The sequence below is a fragment of the Kogia breviceps genome, chromosome 7 (genome assembly GCF_026419965.1).
Source record: "Kogia breviceps isolate mKogBre1 chromosome 7, mKogBre1 haplotype 1, whole genome shotgun sequence".
NCBI classification, from domain to species: Eukaryota; Metazoa; Chordata; class Mammalia; order Artiodactyla; family Physeteridae; genus Kogia; species Kogia breviceps.
Window position 1 is genome coordinate 120,531,347 of NC_081316.1, and position 9,683 is coordinate 120,541,029.

Below are 9,683 nucleotides of genomic sequence, written 5' to 3' on the forward strand. Positions count from 1 at the left end.
GTCCCGGTGGAGCCAGAAGCCACCGCATCTCACCCGGCAGGCGCACTCTGGGGGTGAGTGTGTGCAGCGCGTGCGCGGGTGTGCGAGCAGGCGGGACGCCAGGGGCGGGGCAGTGGCTCGGGGGTGAGGAGCCGGGGCGGGACGGACCCGCTGGCCGGGGGGAGGCCATCCCATCCCCTCGTGCCCACCGGGAGCACCCTGCAGCTTCTCGCTGCCACCGATTTCCCTTTCACCCAGACCACCAGACGGCCACGGCCCCGCTCGGCAGGAGGGGCTGGGGTCCACCCCGGGCTCTGGGTCAGAAGGACCTTGGGACTTCCCTGGCCTCGTTCTCTCCTGCTGCTATACTCACGGTCACTTTCCTAGCCCTGCTTCATTCGGGACGAGGGCAGTATCTACACGGTGTCCCCCCCGCACCCCGGCCCCTCCGCAGCCCGGCAAAGCCCTGGACGGGAAGGGCGCTCAGGATGACCGGGGAAGGCGGGGTTCCCGCCGGCCCCAGCCCCCTCCCCAGTCCAGGCCCCTCCCATGCCACCCTCCACCGCCCACCTCAACTTCCCTTCCCAAGGGCAGCCTGAGCACTGCAGGGACACCGACGGCCCTCACTGCCCCTCCACCCGAGGTCAAGGGCTCCCTCGGTGGCCCAGGGGGGAGAGCCAGGCCCCGGGAGGGAAGTGGCGGAGGAGGACGGCGGGGCAGGGGGGCACCCGCGGGAAAGACAGGTACCAGGGAGCCAGATGGGCCTGGCGGGAACAGAAGTTCAGTGGGAAGAGACGGATAAACAGCAGACACCAAGCAAGCAGCCTAGCATATGCTCCGCAAGCAGGCGCCACCAGCACCCGTTGGGCTGCGGAGGTGCGGCCCCACTGCAGGGGGATGGTGGATTTGCTGCGGCTGTGACCGTCGCCTGGCAGGAACCGGGGGTCGAGTCCCCCTCCGTGGAGCCTCAGAACCACGGAGCAGCCTGTGTGGGCTGGGTGGGGAGGAACGCCCGGCCGCCTGGCCCAGGGATGGATGGTCACTGGTGGAAGAACCGAGCCCCAGACTTGGACGTCTGAATATCCAGGTGCCGGCTCCAGGACCCCAAGGCGGTGACCCAGGGGCCCGAGCAGGATTCAGGAGATGAGCAGAGCAGCAGGCCTGGCCTACCCAGGAAGTCCTGGGGCCCCGCGGTGCCAGCTTCCAGATAGCAGCCCAAGCAGGCCGGAGCCCTCACTCGGGTGATGTCATCCCTTTGAGCTGCGGGAGGGAAGGGGTGGAGCCAGGCTGGAGCTCTGCGGACTTCACAGGCTCCACCCCCAGACCAGCTCGGCTCCAGGCCCTGTCTGCCCAGCTCCAGCCAGGCCTCCAGGCCAGCCTGCCTTCGGGAAACTGCAGAGCCAGAGGAGGGAGAAGGGAGGAGGGTCTCCGCACGCTCACCCCTGCAGAAGGCTTGCCTGGGGCCCTCGTCCACCCCATCCCCGTCCACCTAGGGGAGCCCCAAGCTTCCAAGGCCCTGAGCCTGCTGGCAGGAGGCCCTTTTCCTGGTATCCCAGCTTCAGCCTCCCTCTCCCCCCAGAAAGTCCAGAAATGTTCGTCTGCTCTGCAAAGTACCAGGTGTCCCAGTGGAATGTCTTCTCTAAATAGTGCTGCCGGAGGACTACCAGGGAGACAGGCCCTATCCTGGGCTCATTAGCGCTGAGCTAAAGGAATAAAAGCTCTGAGCTGAATCTGAGACTGTTCTGAGCCCCAAAGCCAGACAGCCCTCCTACAGAATGGCCCCATCACCTCTCACATGCTTCTGTGGACAAAAGCCAGCTAGAGGCCAGCTGCTGGCCTCCTTCCATAGCTGGCCCTGGCCCCAGCGTGCTGCCCGCCCTCCTTGTGCTACCCCGGCCTGTACCAGCCACCAGGGCACAGCTCACTGAGGACTCAGCCTCGGCAAAACCTGGCCTTCCCACGCCCGGCTCAGGGTGCTGGTGGGGGCTGCCTCGGGGCAGTGGAGCCAGGGTAGCGCAGATTCAAGAGCAGCCCATCTGCACCACAGGGCCTCCCGTTCTGGCAGCCGCTTGGCACGGCTCCGGGGCCCAGGAGCAGAGAGGAGCTCTCCCAGGCACAAGCCCACGGGAGCCTGGGAGCCAGGCCCACGTGAGCCCACACGCCCAGGGCAGATGCTGGACCCCGTGCCGGCGCTCCTGGCTCTTCCTAAGCCCTTGGCTCTGTAGCCAGGACGTGTCTGAGGCAGACGAGAGGGAAGATGAGGGTGAAACCAGCAGGAAGGAAGGGTGACGGGGAGTGAAATTTCTGCTTTGGTTCACTGAGCCCTGGACCAGGAACCCTGGCAAGAGCAGCTCCGGGACCCACTCACACCGGGAAAATGCTGCCCCTACCTTTGCTGGCTCTCGGACTGGACATCACACATGGGACCAATGGCCCTAATAGCCCATGTGTCATGCGTGTTACACTTCCCAGGCCGCTTCCTTATATATCAGGGTTGGTTCCCATAACATTGCCATGATGGAGATAAAGCGATGGGATTTTCATTTACTCTATGGATGAGGAAAGTGAGGCTGGATTTGAGTATCTGTTTATTGATGGCCTCGCAAGGCAAGTGAGGTTATGCAAGGATAAATGAGCCAAGGAACTTATTACGAGCCGGGCTGAGCAGACAGCGCAGGCTCCTAGCCTCCTTCCCCCGTGACCTTGCTGCCCATATACTCAGCTCTGAGGGAAGAGACGCGGCTGTGAACACGTGTCCACCCAGGGATGCTGCTTGAGGGAGGAGGGGGTGCGTGACGGGGTGGGGGCTGTCGCCCTGCACGGGGCCTGGGACAGAGGGGCCCGGGGCGTGTGAGCACGCCCTGCACGGCACGTTTTCAAGGTGAGCGGGGAAAGGCACGGGAGCGTGCTGGAGGTCACCGCGCAGCGCGCATGTCGGCCGCCGAGCCGTGACAAAGGCGGGACGGGACGATGCCCAGGGAAGGGCAGGACGTCCTCCTGCGGGGACGTGAGCAGGGTCTGCGTGTGTGTGTCTGGGTGACGGTAAGAAGGAAGTTCTGCGGACGGGTTCGCGCACGTGTCCACGATCGCGGCCTTTGCGTCAGGTGTGCGCACTTGTGCCTGTGCGTGGGCGCCGGTGAGCAAGTGTGTAAAGAAAACTAACACACCAGGGCCAGACGCTTCCTGGTGCTGCTGCTCAGACGCTGAGTCAGGCGCCTCTGCTCTCCTCTCCCAGGGGCCTCAGGGGGCCTTCCTCCCCGGACAAAAAGGTGAGTGAGCCTGGCCCCCCCCTGCAGCAGCACCTCCCCTCGCCGCCCTCCACATCTGCAGTCTACAGAGGACCTGAGTGGTCAGTTAGAGACATTTAAATTCCAGGAGTGCTGAGGAGGCCCAGGAAGAGGGAGGAAAAGGCGGCACGGATTCCGAAGGAGGGACTGGAGTTTGCAGATCTTTATCACTCGGCACCTGGAGCCCCTGAGTCCTGTTGAAGCCACGCTGGGCCAGAAGCGCAAAGGCCAGGCGGTGCCAGGACCTGCCGCTTTCCACGCCCAGAGCCGCAGCCCAAAGGGCCTGGAGCAGAGGGGCTGCATCTCCCCCGCCCACCCCGTCCGCTCCCAGAAGGTGCCCCAGGCTGAGGACGCAGGGCACACCCTGTGCAGGGCACCCAGCTGCCCAGGAAGCCGACCCTGTCGCCACTGAGAAGCCCACCTACCTCCATCTCCAGGTGACTGGGCTGCACTGATCTGTGAGGCTGTTACCTCTGTCAGAGCAGGCGACCTCGGCCTCAGGCCCAAAGCAGGTGGGGGGCGGGGGGGGGGGCGCTAAACCCTAATTCCAGCAGCAGGGCGGGGGTGGGTGGCGTGTGACTGGTGAAGGAGGCGGGCCTGCAGGGCCCGGGGGGCCGGGAGCACAGCGTGGGTGGACCAGCTGCTGGAGACTCCTCCCCAGCACTCGGGTCTGGGCGCAGGTCCCAGCCCCACTGAGGTGTCAGCACGTGGAGGCTCGTCTCCCCGTCCCCTCAGTGGAGGACACACACCTGTAGGGACCACGGCAGAGATTCTGGGCACATCTGTGCTGGGAGGAACCTCAGCTCTACTTCGGTGTCCAGCCCCCTCATTCCACAGATGAGAAAGCTGAGACCCCCAAAGCGGGGGCCGGGGGGGCTTGGCCAAGGTCACAGAGCTTGTTAGGCCACACCAAGATTTTAATGTGTTAGGATGTTTGCAGATGGGTTTTCTATAGTTTGGTAGGACTTAGAAATGTTTCCATAGCCTGGACTGTCTGGGCCCTAATCTGCACTGTGATTAAAATTCAGCCGCACACCTCTTGCTGGGAAACGCAGTGATGGAGCCCTCAGCACAGGCCAGGCAGCTGCTTCCTGCTCTTCAAACAGGGCCTCTAAGCACAAGGCCCTTGCGTCAGCTTCCCGGGCTTGTGAGCCCTTCCAAGCCTAGGCAGACTTCTGAATGTCTGTGCTCTGAACATTTTTCTGGAGAGAAGCTTACAGCCTTAATTGATTTACAAAGAGATGCAGGATGTGAAAGGTTGAGAAGTGTTGCCTGAAAGCATCAGGAATCCAGACTCCAGAGAAATCAGACCTTCGCAACCAGTTGCTAAGCGCCTTTGCGGCATTTACAGACCTAAAAGCGTTGGGCTCCTGTTCCCCGGGTTTATGCGTGTATGTTTTTCAATATGAAAGAGCTTCTAAGCTCTAGGATGTAAGTTCCTCAAGGGTAAGTTTCTGGCCCACTTATTCACTCTCTAAGCCATCCTTAGAGCCTGGGTCAGGGCCTGGGGCAGATGAAATTGTGATTAATGTATTGATCTAGGCACTTCTCTTCCATGCCCACCACTACCTGGTCTGCAGTGATGACAAGAATCACAGTCACACGGAGGCAGTGACTCAAGAATCGCGAGAATTATTTTATGATTCAATGCCGATTTGTCAGCGCCCTTGTCATCTCCTGTGAAAGCCTGATCACCTTGGGGAGAGCAAGGCAAACCCAGACCTCCTGACGCATCTCGGGAGGCGTTCCGCCTCTGCCCGAGACCCTTTGGTGGGGTAGGGGGGGAGGTTGCTCGTGCAGACAGGAGGGCAGAGCTTCCAGAAGCAGGGCAGCTGTGCCTGGCATGTCTCCGAGCCTGGACCTGGGGAGTCTGAGTCCTCAGCTGCAAAGAGAGAAGAATTCTGAGTCCACCGAGGACCAGTGTGCCTGGCTTCAGGACACAGGCCGCAACCCCCAGCCTCTCCACCTTGCCTCTGCCCCTACTTTCCTGTCCCACTTTGCAGCCTCGGCAGCCAGCCACTAAGCCCCCCGGGGATTAAGACACTGGGGGAGGGGGCCGGAGGGCAGCTCATCTGGGGGCGGGGCCACCTCCCCAGGAGGGAGGACAAGGAGCTGGGGTCCCAGGCCCCCTGGACCGGCCCTCCCCTCCTTTCTCAGGCTTGCCCGGGGGCTGGACCCTCCTTTGGAGAGCGGAGCTCTATGCAGTGGCTGCACAGCTGCTGCTTCTGTCTGGGGCTAAAAATAGCCTCCTCTCTGCCCTGGTCCAGCTCAGGCTGGGCCAGGGCTGAGAGGGGGACTCACGGGCAGGAGGGGACACAGGAGGGCAACACGCAAGTGCTGCCGGAACGGGCACAGCCTAGGGGACACAGGGGACCCCCCGGGGGGGACAGAGACCCCCCGGGGGCGACGGGGAACCCCCCTGGCCCCACGGGAGACCCCCTGTGGGAGACAGGAGACTCAGGTCCTGCATATTGACACTGACGCCCCAGAAACTCCCGCAGGGAAGGGATGGGGTTCCTTGGGGCAGTGCTTCTGAGGGGAAGGAACCGTGCAAAGACTCAGCCAGCTGACCTGGCCCTCATGAGGTACTTGCCAGGTGCCTGCTTTCACTGTGTGAAGCACCACAGACATAAAAGGACCCTATGATGTAGGTGGTGGTATTATTATTCGCTTTTGACAGTTGAAGAAACAAAGGCCCAGAGACACGAACTCGCCGAAGCCACAGAGCCATCAGGTGGAGGCCGCAGCCCGAATGCAGAGCCCACCCCAAGCACGGCGAGGCCCAGCTGGCCTGGGTACAACCGTCTGGGAAGAGGACACAGGGTCCCAGAGCTGCCCCGAGGAGACGGGCGTGGTGGCCCCAGCACCACCCTCCAAAGGGCTCCTCGTAATCCTGGACACAGGACACGTCCCAAGGCCCAGAGCCACTGCCTCAGATTTGCTCCGAATTTTCAGGTAGATCCTCTCTGGCCACCACATCCCCGTTTCCTGAAAAGGCCCAGGGACATGATGTCCAGCTAAGTCCCGGTGAGTAGGGACCCCAGAGGCTCAGGGGGACGGCAGGTCACCAGAGGCTCGTGTGCTCCTGGGAGCAGGTGGGAGGGGCCGCTCGGGACCTGAGCTCTTTAAACGCCTGGAATGAAGCTGACTTGGGCTTCACACACAGGGGTGGCGGTGGAGAGAGGACGGAGGGAAGGAGGTGAGGGAAAGAGAGAGAGAAAAGGAAGGCGAGGAGGAGGGGGAAGAGGGGAGAGAAAGAATGACAGAGGCAGCGGGGTCCAGAAGACAGGCTGCCGTCCAGGCTGCCGTCTGCACCAGAGGAGCCTGGAGGAGTCCAGGAGGGCAGGGCTGGTCCTGCCCAGCTGATGACAAGAGCTGTGCAGAGACACCGCTCAGTGTCTGCAGGAGGCTGGGGAAGGTAGGGAGGGGCCGCGGTGGCCCAGGATCGCAGGGAGCCCTGTCTCTGCTAGGATGCCTCTGCTGGCCTCGCCTTGTGGAAGGCCAGCCATGCCACCGATGCAATTCCCGGAGCATGCTCACCGATCCTGCCTGGCCCAGAGGGCCTGGCGGGGGGCGGGGGCCTGCCTGCCCACTCCAGCCTCGGATGCTCCCGCCTGACCACCCTCTCCTGCGGGTGCCCCGCTGCAGGGGGGACCGGGAAATGCAGGGGAGTCAAAGAAGCTGAGCGCAGGGGGCGAGGGGCAGGGGACACGGTGGGGACTTTGCCTGTCAAGCTCCCCAAAGCCCACAGGACCCCCCTTGGAGGGCAGTTTTACCTCTGAGGACAGAGTGTGAGACCGAGGGTCTGTGCAAGGACTTGTGCATGACTCGGAGGCAGGATCGTGTACATGTGTGTGCGTGTGTGCTCAGTCTGGAAAACTGGTGACTCACTGAAAAAGGGAGCTTTCTGACCCAAAGAGCTTATTTTCAGCTATTTTTATCTCCTTTTGTATCTTGGCCCTTTTTCCCCTTGTCTTTTTCGGAAGTGGAGGAATTTGGGGGCAGTGAAAGCTGTGTGTACGCATGTGAGGCAAAGTCTGGGCTGAGAGGGGACCCCTGGGGGTGCAGGGACGGTGCACACAGGGGTCTGCGGGTGCACACTGGTCCCCTGCTCTGGTGCGTGCACGTGTGGGCGTACAAGCAAGGTCCCTTCCCTTACCCCACCTGCAGGAACGCTCTGACGGGGCTGGGCTTTATCTCTGCGTTTTCCTGTTGACCTCTGCCCCCTCCCAGGCCACAGCCCCTCACACCCACCCACGTGGGTGCCCTCATCTGAATATGTGGACACAGACACAGTCCTGGGCCCCTGTCTCGGGGGTGGCCCTGGACCCTGAATTTTCTCTATTCTCTGCCCCACCATCCTCACCCCCAAAACACTGACATCTTCTCAGGAAGGCCTTTCTCTGCTCCGATTGTCACTAGGAAACAAGAACTGGGCTTCTCTGGAGACTCACCCATCCCTCCCACCCACACACACACCCGCCTTGGCCCTGAGAGCCAGCAGTGGTCCAGCTAGCTGGGGCCAGCTTGTGCAGGGGTTTGGGTGCCTGGCCGCTGCTCAGAGAGGCTGCTCAGAAAGAGGGATAGGAGGAGGGGAGGTGTTCTCTGATTTCTCCGCCTCGGGACCTGCCCCTGCAGAGGCCAGAGCGGCCTCCTCTCCCCGCCGCCCCACAGGGACAGTGCAGGGTGCAGATTGCATCCTTCAGGGATCTAGAAGGCCTGCGTGTCCCTTACCCAGGGTCTATGTTGACGTGACCATATATGAGCACGTGTCCTGGTGTCACAAGGCACACGTGCACACGTGCAGATTCTGCACAGCGTGTGACAGACACTCTCGGTGTCACTGCGCGTGGGTGGGACCACCTCCGCTGGGGTTCTTGCAGGTGTGTGCCCACTATGTGTATGTGTGGGCAGACAAACCGGACACATGGCGGTGCCCTGCGCTGCTCCCTGAGGAGCAGAGGGAGAGGAGGACGCTCCGGAAGGCCTTCACCGGAAGCCGCTCTGGTCTCTGCAGGGGCGGGATGGAGGGGGGGACAGATGGCCAGCCCCTCCGAGGGCCGATGCCCAGTGTCCATTGCACACCAGGAGCTACAGAGCCTCTGGGCGTCCTGAGCTCCGCTAGGCCCCGCTGAGCCTGGCTATAGTTCACACCCGGCTCAAAGGCCCCGGCCCGGCCCACGGAGGGGCCCGAACCCAGCCCATGTGCCTGGAGCGGGCATGTGTCCGGTCTGTCCGCCCAGAGGCTCTGTAGCTCCTGGTGTGCAATGGACACTGGGCATCGGCCCTCGGAGGGGCTGACCGTCTGTGCCCACGCTCCATCCCGCTCCACAGGCATCTGGGGAGCGCGCACCCCTTCACTGCAACGGAGAGCAAAGCGGAGCCCCGGACCATCACAGCCCTGTGCGGTCACCCGATGCCAAGGCTGTGTCCCAGGCTGCATCGCCCCGGGGCGGGGGTGGGTCCCTGCCCCTTCCTGCAGAGGAGAGGGCAGAGGGTCTGCCTGGGCCTGAGTGCTGCGGAGACCTCCCTGGGAAGGTGTGGGCTCGGGGAGGGCAGACGGTGCCTGGGCCTGGGGCGGGGGTGGGGAGAGGCTGGGTGGGGAAGGGGGAGGGGGAGGGGTGGGTGGAGGCAGGCCCCGCCCACAGGCGGTCCCGTTTCAGATCCTGCCTTGACTCTGGCTCAGCAGCCTGCCTCAAGAAGAGGTATTGAATTATAATCCTCTCTTGTCACCCTACATGGAAGGGGAAATCTTTGGCTTTCTTGAGAGATCTGAATCCCTTCCAAGGGGTGCCTTCCAAGCATCTACAGAATGGGGATCCTGCTAGGGCTCCCCCACGGGGAGGTTCTGAAGATTCGTTCAGGGGAAGGGTGAGATACGCACTAACTTATCAGTCATTACTATGGGCCTGATCTGTGAGCAAAGACGGTGGCTCTCAATCGATGGTGTCCCAGAGGACATTTTGCAGTGTCTGGACACGTGCTGGCTGGTGAAAGCTGCTGGGCTGGGGGAACTGGCCTCTAGCTGACAGAGACCAGGGGTGCTGCCAACGTCCTGCCGGGCACAGGATGCCCCGACAGTGGAGCGCGCAACCCGAGAGGCAAACAGTGCGGAGGCTGTGGGAACCAGGGCCGGGGGCTCGCCTTCCTCCCGACGGCGGCGCGCTGATGCCGAGCTGAAGCAGAGAGTGACACGAGGAGATCTAGGTTCTAGAGAGGAACGGCCAGCGAAGCTGTGACTTGACTACAGAGCTCAATTAGGGGCCCTGCAGGCCTGCAGATCAGCAAGGTGCCATGAGAGGGGCCCAGGGTGGCAGGGGGACCAGGAGGGGGGTACCCGGAGAACTGGCCGGGGCCGGGGTGGGAGGACGGTGGGGCCGGGGCTGTGCTGAGGCTTCTAGCTTGTGGGACCGGGCA